The 22,694-nt window shown below is 37.4% G+C and overlaps 1 pseudogene; it reads right to left on the bottom strand.

Annotated features, from left to right (window-relative positions):
* Positions 1-1,057: 1,057 nt before the first annotated feature.
* Positions 1,058-20,576, bottom strand: LOC127673803 (vomeronasal type-2 receptor 116-like; annotated as a pseudogene).
* Positions 20,577-22,694: the final 2,118 nt, after the last annotated feature.

Raw genomic sequence — 22,694 nt, 5'->3', positions numbered from 1 at the left:
TCTCTGTCTCTCTCTCTCTCTCTCTCTCTCTCTCTCTCTCTCTCGCTCGCTCACTTCTCTCTCTCTTTGTGTGTGTGTGCATGTGTGTGTATGTGTGCATGAGTCTGTGTGAAGGTGTGTGTGTTTGTGTGCAGGTGTGTGTATGGCAATGGTTGCTATCTGCCCTTTCTCTTTCCTAACTTCTGGCTGCCAGAACCATCAACCCCAGTCAATTTCTGGGCCAATCCCCTTCATCTCCTCTCAGCACTGACTTCCACCAGCTGCCTACCTCAGATTATTCTGTGGTGTCAAAGTTGATTTTTGCAGAGTAATCTAAATTGCACACATAGAAGAAATCATTTCAACAAGCTCTGCTTTCCCTGTCTATCTCACAAATGTGTCCTTCATGATTCACTTAAAGTTGAGGATTCTTACGTAAAATGCCTGGACATAAACCCAGTCATCCCTCCCCATATTTCATCTTTTCTCAGAAGGTGTCTCTATTTCTGATACCATGGAAGAACATTGGAAAGCAGAATGCCAGTGTCAAGCGTTTGTACTATTCTTCTATATTTTTAAAAAAATGTATGTGATTTTAGTTTGTGTGTGTGTCATTATGTACATAAATAAATTCATGAAAATTTGGAGTCCTGAAGAGACCATCTGATTCCTTGTAGCTATTGTTACATGTGGTTTTTAATAGTAGTTGGTGGGATTGAGTATTGAGTCATTTCCTCTTCAAGAGCAGGGCATGGCTTTAGTTGCTGAGATATTAATGCATTTCCTGAAATATTCTGTCAAACTGTTGGTAAAAATACTCCTCACACCTCTATGTTCATAGAAGAACTCTTCAAACTCCTAGAATGAATCAGGATTGTATTTCTCTTTCTGCAAAGGGGTCAATTGATGGAAAACATAGTGGATAAATGTAGGAGACAATGTAGACCTCAGTAGTCAAGATATTACTAGGCAAAATCACAAGAGGAAACAGTGAGAATCATCCCCAAAACAGATACATATGACAATGTAATCCAATATTTGGTGATTATAAACCAACTATACACGTGTCAGTTAGAATTTATGGAAAGTAATCATGGGAAGATGATTTCTCCCTGATCATTTGAAGAGAATTTCTGTCTGGTTTAAAGAGTATCGTGTAACATTTGGGAACAAAGATGCATACCAGCATCCCTGCACAGGAAGCCAAAGTGGAGAAGATCTCAACAGCCACCATGACCTTGCCTTTGGTGCTATGGTAAACAGGGAGGAAAGTGACCCAGACACTGCAGAACACCAACATGCTGAATGTCATGGACTTGGCTTCATTGAAGGTTCCGGGCAGGTTTCTGGAAAGGAAAGCCAGAATGAAGCTCCCCAAAGCCAGGCAGGCCAGGTGTCCCAGGACACAGTAAAAAGCAGTGACTGAACCTTTGTTGCAAACAATGATGATGTGACCATGCTCTGATTGTGCATCAATGTCAACAAAAGGAGGAGAAGTATCTAGCCAGACTGCACAGACAATAACTTGGATAGCTGTACACATGGGAATGATGTAGTTAGATACTCCTGAAACAAGAAAGTTATGGGCCTTGTCTGGGTCTGTGCTACTGTTATAGTTAGGAACAATGTGTTTTTTTTCTCTGCTAACACCAGAAAGCATTTAGAACCCCACTATCTTTGCTTCCTGGTTTTAAAGTGCTAGGAAACAACTTTTGCACAGATATGAATGATTGTAGATTCATATGTATGAAGGAGGTTCATGAACATTTTCTGTAACAACTCCTACCAACATCACAACCACTGTGCTTCACCCACAATCCAAGAAAGAGAAGAAGTTTAAATAGGAAGATATAAAAAGAATTCTTAAAATATATGGTAAGAAATCTGATGTTAGCTTTCCAAAAATGAGAGCTTCTTGAGGGAGTTTGGGAGAGATGAGCTACGTTCTACTTATGAGGCAGGAACTGAGAGTTTGATGATGTTCTAGGGTCTTATTTAAGGTTTTACAGCTGTGAAGAAATACCATGACAAAGGCAAATATTAAAATTAAAGGACAACATTTAATTTTGCCTGGCTTACAGGTTCAGAGGTTCAGAGGTTCAGTGCATTATCATCAAGACAGGAACATGACAGCATCCAGGCAGGAATGGGTACAGAAGGTGCTGAAGTTCTATCACTTCACTGAATACTGCTAGCAGAATACTGACTTTTTCAAGCAGCTAGAAAGTGGCTCTTAAAGCCCACACCCACAGTGACAATTTTACTCCATAAGGCTACACATTCTCTAGGCCAACCATCTACAAACTATCATATCCAGTGAATACATAAATAAAAGAAATTGGACTTTTTAACCTGGATGTTTTATTTTTTGTTGGGTCCTGCCATAGTCAGACAAACATGAAAGGATAGGACATTGAGTACAATCAAGTGCATATTTGGAAATTTGAAAAGAACCAATAAAAATATTATGTTAAAATGAAATAAACTCATTATCTGTCATTTTGATTAGAGGTGACCACAAAAACTCAATTATTACTAATATTATTTGTAAAGTGTATTTTAGTTGCTATTTCAAAATTTGATGTTTTTGTAATAGTTGTTTTCTGTCACACATTCGAGTATGGTTTATATGTCTTTTTGACCTCTTGTGTTCATCTTACTTTTAAATTGGATGGAGTTCTTTTAAGGTCTTTTATGGTACTCATTCATTTGTTATGACGTATTCTAATACTATTCATCCTGATATTTTTTCTTTCTCCTTTTTTATGAAGAATAAATTCAATGGATATAGTAACTGGATTGGCAGTTATGTTTTAAATACACAATATTTATTCTCCTATTTAAGAATAAGCATGATGTGTTACACTGCATATAACTAAAGAAGCTAAGTAACAAAAATGGCACAAGATGGGAAACATGTGTCGCCTTAAAAGGGGAAATAGAATAGATATCATGGTTGAATAGATTTGGGGACTGAATGGGAATAGGGTTGGATGAGAACAAAAGGACAGAGGAACAGATTATTGGGAGAGACCACTAAGATGGGGGTGGCATCTCTAAGTCAAGCTAGAATCCTAGGGCAATAGAAACTCCCAGTAATCTACAAGGATGACTGGCTAAGTTTCCTAGCAAAGAATGATATGGAGCCTTTAATAGCCATCTCCAATAACCAGTCAAGATGTCAAGTGTTGTGACTGAATCAGCATTCTAACCACAAAACCTTCAATCTACAATTTACCCTGCGTAAAGTTGTGTGGCTGTAAAGAAATAACAGACGTTCAGGGGATAGTTATCCAGTGACTGAACAAGTTGGGGAACCTTGATATGAGAGAAAACCCACCGGTGATGCTCGTAATAATATTTTTGTTATTTTTGCAGGGAAGAGCCTAGCATTACTATCATCAGACAGAATTGACCCAGCAATTGATTGAAATACATGCAAAGATCAATATCCAATCAATAGGCAAAGCTTGGGGAATCCTGGATAAGACGGGAAAGAAGGATTTTAAGTGCCAGAGGGATCAAGGACACAAGAAAACCTACATAATCAACTTACCTGAGGCTCTAATACCTCATAGGGACTGAACCACTTGCTACAATTAATGCATGAGAGTAATCTAGGTCCTCCAAATGTAACTTTGTGAAGCTTGGTCATTACATGAGACCCCTAAAAGTAGTAGCAGATTCTATGACTGACTCTGTTGCCTGACTTTGGGAAATTTTACCCTTACTGGGCTGCCTTCCTTGGCTTCATTAGGAGAAAATGAAACTGTGCCTATTTACTGTACAACACAATATGCCAAAGCATGTTGATATCTTTGGGGGAGTGAATCCCCTATTCTGAAGAATGAAGGAGTATTGGATAGTAAGAAGGGGAAGAATAGATGGAGTAAATATAGAGTAGGGACTGCAAACTGGTGCCTGGATATAAAGTAAATAAAAGAATGAATGACAGAATGAATGAACTACTTTCATTTAAAAATGAGTGATGCTGGTGGAACCTGTTGTTATACAGAGAGGGAATTTCTATTACACAAGATTATCTGTTGCAGCTTTCATTTTCTTCCTTTGTTCCACAACAAATTTTAAGAAAACTATCTCAAGGTCTATTTCATTTCAAAAGTTCATTATTTGGCATTTAAATGCCTTTACTAGACAGATGTCCTCATTTCCCACATTATTTTGGAAATACACAGCTACAATAGAATGGATTTCCAGTTGATATATAGAGTATGTCTTTCTTTGTATTGTTCACACAGGTTTGAAAAGGTATCTTTTAATCATTAAGAGAGTGACTCTCTTAGTCACTGTGATTTTCATTTTTCCTTTTTGTTTTATCTTTGTCATAGTTTGTAGTTACTAATTCTTGTACTTTGTCTTCAAATCTTGCTATCATGTCCTCAACTTCGAAAATTTATTTTGTGAGTCTTTTCACAGAGATAGTTATTTGGTTTATTTTGTTTTTCAATTATATATTTTAGTTGGAAATTCTTTCATTATTTTATACTTTTCTGGAAGCTCACTGTCCTATACATACTCATTGTCTATGCTTTCATTGTATTGTCCCAGAGGCAGTTACTACCTTCTTTGACTTTTTTTAACATTGTTATCTTCATTCTTTGATTCTTTGTTTAGTATAACATTAAATATACTCTCACTTAAGTCTATGACTCTAAGCTTTTGAATCATATTTCCCTGATGTCTTCATGTTTTTATTTATTAGTTTCTACATTGGAAATAGAATATATATGAATAGAACACTGGTTACATTTATAAAAATCTATAGTCTTCCAGTAGATGTATTGGAATCACGAAAGGCCAGGTTAGAACACACATGATATTTCTATGCTATCTTTTAAATATATATGTAGCTCTGTAACTATGCTTTTACTTCTTATGTTCTTTTCCCTAAGAATTATATTCTTAATCACATTGAGGAAATAAAACAAATATAAATTTTACCTGAATGAGCAACCTGGGAATATCTTCATATCAACTTGAAGACATTTAACCAACTTTGTTTTGGGGCCATTTGAATATGGCACATTAGAACCAAGCATAGTACAATTCATACCTATAATATGCCTAGTATGCAGATTAGATATTTCATTTTCAAATCTCCTCAAAAGCAATTACTAACAATTTCTCCCCATATTGAGAATGAAACTATGCTCATCCTTGTTTGGTTGAATGACATATGCAAGAATTAGTGGGGCCAAGAAGTTTTCTTCAGTCAACATTATCTTTTTCAAAACATGAGTCAAGAGTGCAGAAATAGCTCAGCTCTCAAGAACAACTGCTACCACTGAAGGGGACCCACATTTGATTTCTAGCACCCACTGACTGGCGTGGAGCTCTTGCAATTGCTCTGAGATTCCAACACATGTATATACTATTCATTCAGGTGTTGCAATGATATACATGCAGAAAAAAAAAACAAGCATACACATATTTTTAAAACTCCAAAAACAATATATAGTTCAAAAAGTATCTAAAATTGTCATAATATGTTAATGTATTTTTACATAGAGATGTTGGAAATTTAGAACTAATTGGTAAACAGGCTTAAAATTACATAATAAAAATCAGTGACTTGATTATGTCTAATGTATTCTATACTTAAAATGGACAAGAGTCTTTAAGTATCTTTTGATCTTAAAAGAGGTTCATCATAAGTAAAGAAATCACTCTATAGTAAAAAGAATAGGACCAAGAGAATATTGCTAACTTTATTGGAAGTAATATCAAACTGTTTTCTAAAAACAGTTTACAATAATGTTAAAGACAAGCAATAGGATCTGGTATGATGCAAATATACTGTATACATGTCAGAAATCCTCAGTGAATTACTAAAAACTTCTGAAAAATGAAAAGAATAAACTTAGTTTTGGAAGCTAAAAAATGGGTCCTTCATTTGACAATCAATTTCATCAAGGAAGGTTGCATGCACACACTTGACAGTGTAATTTAAATTAGTACAGTTATGTCAAACCCACCTTTGTACTTCCTTTTGCCCATTCTATCATATCTTCAGACAAATGTAGCTGCTGACCATTTATAAAATAGGGGCTAAACATTCCTATTTTCACTTTAAGTTCAAGTCCCTGTGGAAAATTGCAAATGTAGAAAATGTCATAATCTTCCTGCAGCTTTTCTCTTTGGTTCATATTCACTCTGTTCCCAACAAGATTAGTGAAGTGAATCTTTCTCATAGAGGAACCCAGCTGAAAGACAGGAAGCATACTATAGAGTATATATTCTTCCTTAAAGTAAGAATATGCATTCTTATTTCATCTTAATGGCAACTTAATTGATAGTATGCAGGTGAAAATCTCAGTGAAAGCAAAGAGATAAACAAAGTTTTTTTTGTTTTGTTTTAAAGATTTATTCATTTATTATATGTAAGAACACTGTAGTTCTCTTTATACACCCCAGAAGAGGTCATCAGATCCAATTACCGATGGCCATGAACCACCATATTGTTGCTGGGATTTGAATTCAGGACCTTTGGAAAAGCAGTCAGTGCTCTTAAACACTGAGCCATCTCTCCAGCCCGATAAACAAAATGTATTGTTTCTGTTATTTTAGTTCTCTAAGAGAAAATTACAAACAAGTGCAAAATTGTAGTTGTAGTATGTAACATACAGTCACATGAAACAGATACTCTAATCTGTACAGAGATACACACATGGCTGGAGCACGCAGTTATTTATATAAACATCCACATACATGCCCAAACACATCTTTGAATATACAGATACAAGCTGAGTCAGAATATGCAACAAAATAGTCAAACAGACAAAAAACACACAAAATGATTACCCAGATGCACATACACAAAACTACATGAAAACACATGTACAGAGGAATATAAATAGGTAGACATACACATAATGACACCCACGGAATGACATTGTCACACAACAAATTCATGTTCTCTTACAAAGACACACAGGCAAAGCAAAACAGTTACACAGAAATAAAAGAACATACACAAAAGCACACAAAACACACACTCACCGGCATATACATGCATTGATAAATATACACAGGAATATACACTTAGGCAAAATCAACCATACAGAAAGCAACTGAAACACAGAAAATTTTGTTAACTGCCATAGATAGACAATACGCAGATACACAAATACATACATACACACACACACACACACACACACACATATATATGCACATAGATAGATACATACATTTTATATATATTCAAATATAGATATAGACACCAATATATAGAAATACAGAAGCATACAAGTATACAGTGAGAAATATACATATACACACATGAGCATTCAGGAATTTAGTAAATTCTAGCACTATTTCTTCTGTAAATACTCTCAAGCTACATGTAATGTCCCTCACCTACAGTGGAAAGTGCATAAGTTGGGCTCTCTAGTTAAAACATTCCCCTAGAGTGCTTGTAACATATTTGATAATTAATGAACAAAGATTCATCATCGAGTGGGTTCATGAGGAAGGACTGGATATGTTTTCAGTATTAGAACATAAATCACAGTACTACATAGAAAAATTACACCTTTGCTCAATGCTCTTTGCATTAGAGGTTTATAACAACGTCTAGATTTACAATATCAGTATGAAAGTTTCCATAAGTCATTCTATTTGGAAAATATTTTCTAGCACACTTGAGTTGGGCATCTAAAAGACTCTTAAAGACATTGATAATAAGAAACATTATATAATAGAAGAAGCACTACCTTGTAGCAGACATAATTTTGTTCTTTCTCATTGTCAGTGGGCAGATTCTCAAATTTTTGAAAAGTCAACATATGGAGTGCATGGGCAACAGCATACACAGCATTGTATATATAATAACTCTCTTCATTAAAGGTCATGTCAAAAGTATGTGCCATTAACCATTCCAATGAGTGATTGGAAAAGCAGTTCTTCAATGTTGTACATTTAGTTGTTGAGACTTCACAGTTTAAATACATCCATTCCAGCTTTACCAGATAGTCATCTGAGTATTTGAATGGGTTCAATGTCTGGACAAAATTTTTAAAACCAAAAATCTCACCATAGTGGTGTCCAAAGCAAAAGTCCCGTATAAGTTAGGAGATGTACAGTCTTTCTTACTTGGACTGGCATCCCACTGTGAGGTGGTAACCCATATTCTCTGCATATCTAGAGAGTCCCACATTCTGAAGCTCACAGCTAAAGTACTGTCTGTTCACCATATACGATGATAACATTTGTGGATGATGTCATGATTCGGTTGTAATACCCTCCAGCTCTGCTCATGTATAAATGCATGCTGACTGGGATCATGCTGACAAAAGCAAAGCAGACTGTAGTTTTCCATCTCTCTTCTCAAAAAGGAGAGAAATTGCATACCTTTATCATTGTCTGAGATGACTAACCCTGCCCAGTTCCAACTGAAATGAATTATGAAGGAGACCATGGCAAGGGCTAGAAAGGTATCCTCAGAGGCCATCTGATATAGATAGGGAAATTCTTTATGAGCACTCAGGACAGGATGAAAGGGTCCATAAGTAAGATGAAGGAACTAGAACACAGGAAGCAGCATGGGATAGAATGAATTCTTAAGAACTTATAAACACATTTTTCTCAGATTTCTAGGAATTGCAGCTAGCTATTACTTCTTTCCTCATCTCAATATCATTAAAAATAACATTTGAAAGCTCCATAAAGCCTCTGAATAGTACCCTTGATCTACATAAATTGACTCAGGCCTACTAAGATTATGGGGGCAACCATGATATCTGATTTCATGAATCCTTCCCTGCCCCTAATACATGATCACACACACACACACACACTTACCTGCTGAGATATGAAGTTGTTTAGGATTATATAAAATGTCAGAGTCGTTGTCCAGTTTAGTCCTGTGAGTGCTACTGAACACATTTCATCGTTACAGATATATTTAGGGAGAATTTCATGATTTTGTAAATTCAAATGAATAAGACTTTTTAATTGGGATTCCCAATCACAATTGTATTCTGAGAATGTAAATTTTAGAGACATATTTGGCAAAAGATCAGGGTCCCTGTTGATTTCACTTATGGAAAAAGCAAAGACCAGAGCAAACTTTAGATTTTCAGTGTGTACTCTGTAAAAGGTTACAGTGTTTATAAGGACAACAATTTATAGATATAATTTGCAGTCAATAAAAGGACGATCCTGCACTAGATTGTATTGCCTTCATTCCCTAAATATTGAAATGACCTGTGTTATGTGTTTGAGATGACAAAAGATGCTAGAAGCTCTTAAAATTCTCATATGTCCATGAACGGCCATCTCCCATAAATGAGATGTACTATTGTTATGTTCTCACTGAGTTTTTTCCCCCCTCTGGTTTTTGAATGTTTCCTAAGACAATAATTAAATCACCAAATGCTTTTACTAAACAGAAAGATGGACACATTCATTTGAAATTAGTAAAAATATGTAAAATGTGTGTGTGCCATTGAGTTTATGGTATTTTTGTATGGAGTGACTATTGACAAAGGCAGTGAAAAAATGACAGTTGAGTACACAGCAGTCTTCTGTGGCAATATTTGGATCATGTCATGAGGGGGCAATATATTATCATATCCCCAGATAATCATCATTTTCTTAAATGCTCTTTCTTTCTAAAATTCAGCTACAATGGAATAATTCTGTTTTGTGTTTATGTTTATGAAAAGAAAATTTACTATCTCTTCTGAATTACGTCAAAACAGCTAACTGAAAAATATCAAATATAGTGCTTCATTATTAATTTTGACTAAGAATTAAATATCTGTATTCCTGTTGTATATCTGTCAAGTATTTTTATAAAAAAAAAAAAAAGCCCTTTCAGAATATTCTACATGAATACACACAAAAAAGATGTCTTTAAAAATTTCAGTAAAACATAAAAGAAATTTGAGACTGATACTTGTACAAATCAAACACTAACTCCTCCAAATTAAACATTAAGAGTCATAAAAAACTTGAGTGATCAGAGTGGCTTTGTAATCTAAAGTACTGTGACTGAAAAACACTATCAAAAGTCCACAAAATTACCCCACCACCATCTTTGCTGCCTGACAGAGCAGAAAGGCAGCACCAGGTACTGATATATCCCGAGTTTAAGATTTCTGGGGGCTCAAATTGCCAGGGATCTGCCTGCACCCAGGCCCTGGGAAGATAGATGGTTCATCTGGGTGCCAGCCTGTTGTGGGGCCTGTGCCCTACATGGGGATCAGCACATGGAGTGACTCCCTGCCGCCATCTTAGCTCCATGACAGAGCAGACTGGGAGCACCAGGTTCACTGAGACAACCCAAGAATAACATTGGGGCAAGACACAGCATGGCTCCAACAGCACACAAGAAGAGGGCAACACATCAGCAATCTGTGCCAGGGGAAACCCAGTCATCCAATGTTGTGTGAAATAGCCTTACAGGCTCACAGGAGGTTGAAGCACTAGCCAGTGGCAACAAGACCAACTAAGTCAGAACTAGATGGCAAAAGGCAAATGTAGGAACGTTACTAACAGAAATCAAGGCAATATGGCAGCATCTGAACCCAATTCTCCAACAACAGCAAGTCCTGGATACCCCAACAAACCAGAAAAACAAGATTTGGATTTAAAAGCACTGGTCATGATGCTGTTACAGGAACACATGAAGGACATAAATAAACTCTTAAAGAAATTCAGGAGAAAATGAATCAAAAGTTAGAAGCCCTTACAAGGGAAAGACAAAAATCATTGAAAGAAATTCAGGAGAATACAGGTCAAAAGATAGAAGCCAATAAGAAGGAAATACAAAAATCACTTAAAGAAATACAGGAAAACTTTGGTCAACAGGCAGAAGTCATGAAAGAGGAAACACAAAAATCTCTTAAGGAATTACAGGAAAACACAATCAAACAATTGAAGGAACTGAGCAAAACCATCCAGGATCTAAAATCAGAAGTAGAAACAACTAAGAAATCTCAAAGGGAGACAACTTTGGAGATAGAAAACCTTGGGAAGGAATCAGGGGCCATAGATGCAAATATCAACAACAGAATACAAGAGATAGAAGAGAGAATCTCAGATGCCAAAGACACCATAGAAACCATGGAATCAACAGTGAAAGAAAATACAAAAAGCAAAAAGCTGGTAACCCAAAATATCCAGGAAATCCAGGCCACAATGAGAAGACCAAACCTAAGGATTATAGGCATAGATGAGAGTGAAGATTTACAACTTAAAGGGCCAGCAAATATCTTCAACAAAATTATGGAAGAAAACTTCCCTTATCTAAAGAGAGAGATGCCCATGAATGTACAAGAGCCTACAGAACTCCAAAGAGACTGGACCAGAACAGAAATACCTCCCATCACATAAAATTCAAAACCCCAAATGTACTAAACAAAGAATATTAAAGGCAGTAAGAGAAAAAGGCCAAGTGACATATAAATGAAGACCTATCAGAATTTCACCAGACTTCTCACCAGAGACCATGAAAGCTAGAAGATCCTGGGCAGATCTCATGCAGACTCTAAGAGAACACAAATGTCAGCCAAGACTACTATACCCAGCAAAACTCTCAATCACAATAGATGGGGAAACCAAGAAATTCCATGGCAAAACCAAATTTACACAATATCTTTCTACAAACCCAGCCCTACAAAGGATAATAGGGGAAAAACACCAATAGAAGGAGGGAAACTATACCCTGGAAAGAGCAAGATAGTAACCTTCTTTCATCAAACCCAAAAGAAGAAAACCACGCAAATATAAAATTAACATGAAAAATGACAGGAAGCAATATTCACTATTCCTTAATATCTTTTAACATCAATGGACTCAATTCCCCAATAAAAAAGACATAGACTAAGACTGGATATGAAAGCAGGACCCTACATTTTGCTGCATACAAGAAACACACTTCAGTGTCAAAGACAAAAACTACCTTAGAGTAAAAGGCTGGAAAACAATTCTACAAGCAAATGGTCTCAGGAAAAAAGCCGGAGTGGCTATTCTATTATCAGATTAAATTGACTTTCAACCTAAAGTCATCAAAAGAGACACAGAAGGACACTTCTTGCTGGTCAAAGGAAAAATCCACCAAGAAGAACTCTCAATCCTGAACATCTATGCTCCAAACGCAAGGGCACCCTCATTCATAAAACAAACTTTACTAAAGCTCAAAGCACACATTGTACCTAACATAATAATTGTGGGTGACTTCACACCCCACTTTCCTCAATGGATCAGGAAAACAGAAACTAAACAGGGGCACAGTGAAACTAATTGAAACTTTGGACCAATTAGATTTAACAGATATATATAGAACATTTTATCCCAAAGCAAAAGAATATACCTTTTTCTCAGCACCTCATGGTACCTTCTCCAAAATCGATCATATAATTGGTCACAAGACAGACCTCAACAAATATAAGAAGATCAAAATAATCCCATGCCTCGTATCAGATCACTATGGAGTAAAAGTGATCTTCAATAGCAACAAAAACGACAGAAAGCCCACATACACATGGAAACTGAACAATACTCTACTCAATGATACCTTGGTCAAAAAAGAAATAAAGAAAGAAATCAAAGACTTTTTAGAATTTAACGAAAATGAAGGCACAATATATCCAAATCTATGGGACACAATGAAAGCAGTGCTAAGAGCAAAACTCATAGCCCTGAGTGCCTCGAAAAAGAAACTGGAGTGAGCATACACTAGAAGCTTATCGGAACAACTAAAAGCCTGTAACAAAAAGACGCTAATTCACCCAGGAGGAGAAGAAGACAGGAAACCATTAAACTCGGGGTTGAAATCAATCAAGTGGAAACAAAGAAAACCATACAAAGAATCAACAAATCCAGGAGCTGGTTATTTGAGAAAATCAACAAGATAGATAAACCCTTAGCCAGACTAACGAAAGGGCACAGAGACAGTATCCAAATTCACAAAATTAGAAATGAAAAGGGAAATATAACAACAGAAACTGAGGAAATTCAGAAAATTATCAGATCCTACTACAAAAGCCTATACTCAACACAACTGGAGAATCTGGAGGAAATGGACAATTTCTTAGACAGATGCCAAATACCAAAATTAAACCAGGATCAAATAGACCATCTAAACAGACCCATAACCCCTAATGAAATAGAAGGGGTCATAGAAAGCCTTCCAACCAAAATAAAGCACAGGACCAGATGGTTGTAGTGCAGGATTCCATCAGACCTTCAAAGAAGACATAACATCAATACTCTTCAAACTATTCCACACAATAGAAACAGAAGGAACACTACCCAACACGTTCTACGAAGCCACAATTACGCTGATACCAAAACCACACAAAGATCCAACAGTGGGCATAACTTCGGGCAGTGCATATGATCTTAGAGTTTGTTTGGAAGAAGAAATGGCCAGATGTATGATTGTTCACTGACTCATGGGCTGTAGCCAATGAATTGGCTGGATGGTCAGGGATGTGGAAAGATCACAGTTGGAAAATTGGTAAGAAAGACATCTGGGGAAGAAGTATGTGGATGGATCTCTCCAAATGGGCAAAGGATGTGAAGATATTTGTGTCCCATGTAAATGCTCACCAAAAGGTGACTTCAGCTGAGGAGGAGTTTAATAATCAAGTAGATAAGATGACCATTTTGTGGACAGTCAGCCTCTTTCCCCAGCCATCCCAGTTATTGCCCAGTGGGCACATGAACAAAGTAGCCATGGTGGCCAAGACGGAGGTTATTCTTGGGCTCAGTAACACGGACTTCCACTCACCAAGGCTGACCTGGCTACAGCTGCTGCTGAATGCCAGATCTGCCAACAGCAGAAACCAACACTGAGCCCCAGATATGGCACCATTCCTCGAGGTGACCAGCCAGCAACCTGGTGGCAGGTTGACTATATAGGACCACTTCCCCCATGGAAAGGATAGTGTTTTGTTCTTACTGGAGTAGATACGTATTCTGGTTATGGATTTGCCTTTCCTGCACGTAATGCTTCTGCCAAAACCACCATCCATGGACTCAGAGAATGCCTTATCTATCATCATGGTATTCCACACCGTATTGCTTCTGACCAAGGAACTCATTTCACAGCCAGAGAAGTGCAACAGTGGGCCCACGATTATGGAATTCACTGGTCTTACCATGTTCCCCATCATCCTGAAGCAGCTGGTCTGATAGAAAGATGGAATGGCCTTTTGAAGATACAGTTATGGCGCCAATTAGGTGGCAACAGCATGGAGGGCTGGGGCAGAGTTCGTCAGAAGGCAGTATATGCTTTGAATCAGCGTTCAATATATGGTACAGTTTCTCCCATAGCCAGGATCCATGGGTCCAGGAATCAAGGGGTGGAAAAGGGAATAGTTCCACTCACTATCACTCCTAGTGACCCTCTAGGAAAATTTTTGCTTCCTGTCCCCACAACTTTAGGTTCTGCTGGCCTAGAAGTTTTGGTTCCAGAGGGGGGAGTGCTCCTACCAGGAGCCACAACAAACATTCCATTGAACTGGAAGCTCAGATTTCCCCCTGGCCATTTTGGGCTTCTAATGCCCTTAAACCAACAGGCTAAGAAAGGAATAACAGTGTTAGGAGGGGTGATAGATCCAGAGTACCATGGGGAAATTGGATTGCCTCTCCACAATGGAGGTAAGCAGGATTATGTCTGGAGTGCAGACATAGGGTGTTTCTTAGTACTACCATGTCCTGTGATTAAAGTCAATGGGAAACTACAACAGCCTAATCCAAGCAGGATGACAAAGGACATAGACCCATCAAGAATGAAGGTATGGGTCAATCCTACAGGAAAAGAGCCAAGACCTGCTGAGGTGCTTGCTGAAGGTGAAGGAAATACAGAATGGGTAGCAGAGGAAGGAAGTTACAAATACCAGCTAAGACCACATAACCAGTTGCAGAAATGAGGATTATAAGTAATATGAATGCTTCTATCTTATTGTGTTGAGGATACATTTGTCTTTCTTCCAATTACTTTAACATCAATTGGTATTGAAACACTAAAAGAATGTTCCCAAGGGACATTGCCCCTTTGTAAATTTACAAATGCATTTGCGATTGTACGAGGAATAGTTATATCATGTTAGGCATATTCATGACCTTGTTATTGTTTCATGTGGACATGAGATATTATTTGTGTCAAATTGACAAGGGGTGGATTGTAGTGGCTATTCCTGCTTGTCAACTTGACTATCTCTGGAATGAACTACAATCTAGAATTGGAAGGCTCACCTATGATCCTAATCTGGAGGCTCAGAGATATAAGTTTCTGGCCTGGATCTTGGCATAGAGATCTTGAAGCATAGTGGCTATGAATTTCAGAAGATTAAGACAAGGAGATCTCTGAGTTCAAGATCTTCTGGGATTAAAGGCATGGAGGCACATGCCTTTAATCTGGGCCACACCCTCTGCTGGAGACCCACAGGCCTGTAATCTGGGCCACACCCTCTGTTGGAGACCTACAGCCTTTAATCTGGGCTATACCCTCTGCTGGAGATACATAAGGACATTGAAAGAAGTAAGATTTACTCACTCTTCCTTGCCTGCTTGCCTCGTGGGACTTAACAACTGCTAGATCCTTGGACTTCCATCCAAGCTGCTGCTGACCATTGTTGGGGAGTTGGACTATAGACTGTAAGTCATCGACAAATTCCCTAACTATATAAAGACTATCCATACGATCTGTGACTCTAGAGAACGCAAACTAATACAGAAAGAGAACTTCAGGCCAATTTTCCTTATGAATATCGATGCAAAAATACTCAATAAAATTCTTGCCCACTGAATCCAAGACCACATCAAAACAATCATCCACCATGATCAAGTAGGCTTCATCCCAGTGATGCAGGGCTGGTTCAATATACAGAAATCCATCAATGCTATCCACTACATAAACAAACTCAAAGAAAAAAACCACATGGTCATTTCATTAGATGCTAAAAAAGTGTTTGACAAAATTCAGCATCCTTTCATGCTAAAAGCCTTAGAAAGAACAGGAATTCAAGGCCCATACCTAAACATAGTTAAAGCAATATACAGCAAAACGGTAGCCAACATCAAACTAAATGGAGAGAAACTTGAAGCAATCCCACTAAAATCAGGGACTAGACAAGGCTGTCCTCTCTCTCCATATCTTTTCAATATAGTTCTTGAAGTCCTAGCTAGAGCAATTAAACAACATAAGGAGGTCAAAGGGATACAAATTGGAAAGGAAGAAATCAAACTGTCACTATTCACAGAGTATATGATAGTATACTTACGTGACCCAAAAAACTCTATCAGAGAACTCCTCCAGCTGATAAACAACTTCAGAAGAGGGCTTATAGGACTTGAGGGGAGTGGGGACCCAGAAAAGGGGAAATCATTTGCAATGTAAAAAATAAATAAATCAACTTAAGCAAAACAGTAGCCTTCCTATACTCAAAGGATAAGCAAACTGAGAAAGAAATTAAGGAAATGACACCCTTCACAATAACCACAAACAACATAAAGTATCTTGGTGTGACTCTAACCAAACAAGTGAAAGATCTATATGACAAAAACTTCAAATCTCTGAAGAAGGAAATCAAAGAAGACCTCAGAAAATGGAAAAATCTTCCATGCTCATGGATTGTCAGGATTAATATAGTTAAAATGACTATCTTGCCAAAAGCAATATACAGATTCAATACAATCCCCATCAAAATCTCAACTCAGTTCTTCATAGAGTTAGAACGAGCAATTCTCAAATTCATCTGAAATAACAAAAAGCCCAGGATAGCTAAAATTATTCTCAACAGTAAAAGAACTTCTGGGGGAATAAGTATCCCAGATCTCAAACATTACTACAGAACAATAGTGATAAAAACTGCATGGTATTGGTAAAATGACAGGCAAGTGTACCAGTGGAATAGGATTGAAGACCCAGAAATGAACCAACACACCTATGGTCACTTCATCTTTGACAAAGGAGCTAAAAACATCCAGTGGAAAAAAGATAGCCTTTTCAACAAATGGTACTGGTTCAATTGGATGTCAGCATGCAGAAGAATACGAACTGATCCATTCTTATCTTCTTGTACTAAGCTCAACTCCAAGTGGATCAAGGACCGCCACATAAAACCTGACACACTGAAACTAATAGAAAAAAAAAAAAACTGGGGAAGACCCTTGAGGACATGGGCACAGGAGAAAAGTTCCTGAACAGAACACCAATAGTTTACGCTCTAAGATAAAGAATTGACAAATGGGACCTCATAAAATTACAAAGTTTCTGTAAGGCAAAGGACACTGTCAAAAGGACAAAATGGCAACCGACAAATTGGGACAGGATCTTCACCAACCCTAAATCCAACAGAGGGCTAATATCCAATATATACAAAGAAATCAAGAAGTTAAATCCCAGAGAACCAAATAACCCTATTAAAAATGGGGTACAGAGCTAAACAAAGAATTTTTACCTGAAGAACTTTGGATGGCTGAGAAGCATCTTAAAAAATGTTCAACATCATTAGTCATTAGGGAAATGCAAATCAGAACAACCCTGAGATTTCACCTCACACCAGTAAGAATGGCTAAGATTAAAATCTCAGGAGACAGGAGGTGTTGGTGAGGATGTGGAGAAAGAGAAACACTCCTCCCTCCAGTGCTGGTGGTGTTGCAAATTGGTACAACCACTCTGGAAATCAGTCTGATGGTTCCTCAGAAAACTATTCATGTCACTTCTGGAGGACCCTGCAATACCACTCCTGAGCATATACCCAGAGGATTCCCCAGCATGTAATAAGGGTACATGCTCCACTATGTTCATAGCAGCCCTATTTATAAAAGCTAAAAGCTGGAAAGAACCCAGATGTCCCTCAAGGGAGGAGTGGATAAAAAAAATGTGGTATATATACACAATGGAGTACTATTCAGCCATTAGAAACAATAAATTCATGAAATTCTTAGACAAATAAATGGAGCTGGAGAATATCATACTAAGTGAGGTAACTCAGTCTCAAAAGATTAATCATGGTATGTACTCACTGATAAGTGGATATTAGCCTAGAAACTTGGAATACCCAAGACATAATCCACGTATCAAATGATGTTCAAGAAGAATGGAGAAGTGGTCCCTGGTTCTGGAAAGGCTCAGTGCAGCAGTATGGGGCAATAGCAGAACAGGGAAGTGGGAAGTGGTGAATAGGGGTACGGGGGAGGGAAGAGGGTTTATGGGACTTTTGGGGAGTGGAGAGCCAGGAAAGGGGAAATCATTTGAGATGTAAATAAAAAATATATCAAATAAAAAAATAGTGATTATATAAAAAAAATGGGATACAGAGCTAAACAAAGAATTTTCATCTGAAGAACTTCAGATGGCTGAGAAGCACCTTAAGAAATGTTCAACATCATTAGTCATTAGGGAAATGCAAATCAAAACAACCCTGAGATTTCACCTCACACCAGTAAGAATGGCTAAGGTTAAAAACTCAGGAGACAGCAGGTGTTGGCGAGGATGTGGAGAAAGAGGAACACTCCTCCACTGCTGGTGGGATTGTAAGATGGTACAACTACTATGGAAATCAGTCTGGCGGTTCCTAAGAAAACTGGACATGACCCTTCCGGAGGACCCTTCTATACCTCCCCTGGGCATATACCCAAAGGATTCCCCAGCATGCAATAAGGACACATGCTCCACTATGTTCATAGCAGCCTTATTTATAATAGCCAGAAGCTGGAAAGAACCCAGATGTCCCTCAATGAAGGAATGGATACAGAAAATGTCATATATTTACACAATGGAATACTACTCAGCAATTAAAACCAATGAATTCATGAAATTCTTAGGCAAAGGTTGGAACTGGAAAATATCATCCTAAATGAGGTAACCCAATCACAAAAGAATACACATGGAATGCAATCACTGATAAGTGGATATTAATTAGCCCAGAAGCCCTGAATTCTCAAGACACAATTAGCATATCAAATGACTCCCAAGAAAAGGGAAATAGAGGGCCCTGGTTCTGATAAGAATTGATCCAACATTGGAGGGGAGTACCAGGACAGGGAAATGGGAGGGGGGAGATTTGCAAATGGGCAGAGGGAAGAGAGCTTATGCAAACGATGGGGAGGGGGGAACCGGGAAAGGGGAAAGCATTCGGAATGTAAACAAAGAATATAGAAAAAAAAGTCCACAAAATCAAAATGTGGATAATGTCAACACTGGTAAAATATGAAAAATATTTTTAAAAAATATTTACAAAATAATATATTAAAAATATATTTACAAACTATTCTGTAAAATTACTGAAGAGCAGGCATAAGTTTTAATATTAAAAGTATCCAATTTAAAACCACAGATATAAAGAGACAAGACATATATGCTCCTTACATAATGGCACAGATGACCTAGTAAGTAAGTCCTCTGTCCTTATTCTCCAATATTGCCAACTATCACAGCCATTGTTGTTATGCCGGATAGTGACTAGGAAGGTAACTAATCACCAATACAAGTAATAATATCACTTTTCAAAGAATGAAAATATATTATTTATTGTTAGTACATTCCTTCTTTATTCTAATAAGAGGGCAAGGAACTGGACATTTTAAGACCTAAATGTAGGGGAATTTGTATAGATCAAAATATGAATTTCACAGAGGACAGATTTCTTATATGTGTTCTTGATGCAGCTTCATTTCATAAACGGGGATCACAAAGGAACAAATTTAAGAAAGTCACTGAGTATCTGTATGAAGACTCTGCACTGCTGTTTCTGTCTCCAACATTAATGGCCCCAGCAGAAACACTAGAAGCTGCAAGGTTATGGAAGGACCATCACCAGATTCTGTGGTCATTTGCAAAAACACACCTAAGGGGGCTGGAGAGATGGCTCAGCGGTTAAGAGCACTGACTGTTCTTCCAGAGGTCCTGAGTTCAACTCCCAGCAACCACATGGTGGCTCACAACCATCTGTAATGGGATCTGATGCCCTCTGCTGTTGTGTCTGAAGACAGCTACAGTGTACTCATGTAAAATAAATAAAAAAAAAAAATCTTTAAAAAAAACAAAAAAACACCTAAGATAAAGTCATAAAAATGCTATCTTTCAATAAGATATCATGGTGCTGCTGTGCTATGGAAACTGTCTAGGAGAGGGAATATGTGATTTATAATGGCCTGAAGTTGTTTTATTACTCAACTTCCATCCCAGTATGGGGGGGGGGGGGAGCAGGCTGGAAAACAAAAACAAAAACAAAACATCCTCTGTCAACTTAAAGTGGTAATATAGCATTGAGTCTCTAATAGAATTTGGAGTTCTTTCTTGTTTTGCATACTAATCACACAGTATAAAACACCCTTTGCATGTTTTTGCTCCTCAGCATCAATAGACTCAGGAAATATTCATTATCACATTTACATGGAAAATACAAAAGCACTTAGTGTGTATTTAAAATAGAACTGAAATTCTCTTTCTCCACAGGCCATTTCACTGCTTGAATAAAGAAGCTGCAACCTGTTCCCAGGGTTCCATCCTTATCAATATTCTGCAGTATTCTCCAAAAGCACCTGGGGTAAATAAAATCAGTCACAGAAATAGGAACGTTCAGAAGCAAGAAGAGTAAAATCAAACTGAACATATCTTTTCCTTCTCTAAGCCTGGGCAGAATGCTTTGTGAAGTGCCACACAGATCAACAAATCAAACAGGTACCAATATATCCCAATGTTCTATTATCCCTGTGGCCAAGGGCAACGCTACATCTATATTCCTGTTTCATTTTTTACAACTGTTTCCTCACCCCTGGAGGAATCTTTGACACTGTCTCCTGAGGATCTTCATCTGATGTCTACCATGCATGTTGTAAACTTGGCTGATACATGTGCATGAGAGTAGTTAGACGAATGACATCACTCATGTTTGTGGAAATCACGGTCCCTGAAAAGAATCCACTTTGTGATAATGGGGTCCCAGGACTGCCACAAAATCTGTTTATGTGAACACTTGAAATAATGTCGATGGATTTTGTTAGATGGTCCACCTTCAGGAAGGACTCATAAAGTCTGAGGTCATAATTGCACACTGACCATTGTATTACAATTCCCATGTCAGGGAAAAGCAACCTCATGTTTAGAGCATTTGATGTTTGTTCACTGAGAATGTTGTACCAAGAATGTGACATCAGTGACTGGTACAGAATATCTAAACAAAAACTTACTTACCTTATCTTGAGAATTAAAAATCATGATATATCCAGGAATGTCCTGAATCCTGCTGTATCCAAAAATCATCACAGAACCACAATACTTACATATTAAATGTTGCTTTTAAAATATTTAAGAAGACCCAAAGAGAATGTTAGACCTTTGTACCTCATTTCAAATCCTATACAAGTATAGAATAGCACTACTATTCTCCATTATTATTAATGAGAAACTAAGCTGAATATTTGAGTCCAACACACTATTTCCAAATCTGACCCTCAATCCTCACATCTCAATACCTTGTTTTGACCAGTTTGTTCTACTTTATCTTTGATTTTCTACATTGACTTTGCTAATTTTGCATTCCAGTAGTAACTGTGAAGAATTCTTACAGTTAGTATTTTAGAAGCAAACAGTAAGTGGCAAGTAAACCTGAGTTTAATGAGTAAAATCTTCTTATACAATTTTCATAGTCTTCTATTCTTGATAATAGTTTAGAACCTGCATTGCAAGTGGGAGTGTCTACTGATAATTGTGGTCTGATGAGTCTCTGTCTATAGATATGAACTGCAGAGAAAGCAGCGCAAATATAGGCAATCGTTAGTTGTGCGTTAGGATGTGTAGTATTTAGCATTTATGATGAGTCACACAGGGCTTGTTTTCTTTTTCTAGATTTTGTTGTATATTTAAATATCAACATTGTATGTGTGCAGTACAAGAACGTCTGTCCTAGGTGGCTGATGTGTGGATATAAGGAGATGTGAGATGGAGGGATTGTCATAAGAAGGCTAAGCACATTCATCTGTGATGAGTACAAATAAAAACTTCAGGAGGCCAAATTCAGGACTGAAGTCAGATTCGTCTGTGTGAAATGGTTATTTTACTTTAAATTAATACATTTTCTCATGACATTTCACATGGTTCATGTACTTTGCCAGTTTTTTCCCATTTGAAACCCACATCTCTTGCTCATCTTACTACTTATTCCATTCCTCAGTTCAAAGAGCCACCCTCTTACTCTATGACCTTTGTGTCATATTTTCTTATGTATTTTTCCAAACTGGCTTCACATGGCACCCCATGCCCAACTTCCTTGAGTCTTTTTAATTCTTCAAAATGCGTTACCCACTTGCTTTATGTAAACATGTTCATTGTACACACACATACATACATACATACATACATACATACATACATACATACATACATATACTGACTTTTGTATGTGGAATCTTCCTTGCCTCTGTGGGGTAAAGGCTACTTGATCATGGTAGTTGCTATTTTTTATTTGTTCTAGGATTTACTTTGGAAGTATTTTATTGAGTATATTTGTACTATGGCTGATAAGAGAAATCAATCTATAAAACTTCTTTTTGGTTAGATCTTTAGGTGGCTTGGGTATTATGATGACTCTGGCCTCATAACCTGAATTGAGCAATGTTTATTCTGTTTATATTGCTTGAGAAAATATGGGAGTAACAGTATTGTATTTTTGAAAGTCTCAAAGAATTCTGTCATAAATTTATTTGTTTTAGATTTTAGGGGAGGTACGTCA

This window comes from Apodemus sylvaticus, chromosome 23, assembly GCF_947179515.1.
Source record: "Apodemus sylvaticus chromosome 23, mApoSyl1.1, whole genome shotgun sequence".
NCBI lineage: Eukaryota > Metazoa > Chordata > Mammalia > Rodentia > Muridae > Apodemus > Apodemus sylvaticus.
This window is presented reverse-complemented; position numbering and strand designations above follow the sequence as displayed.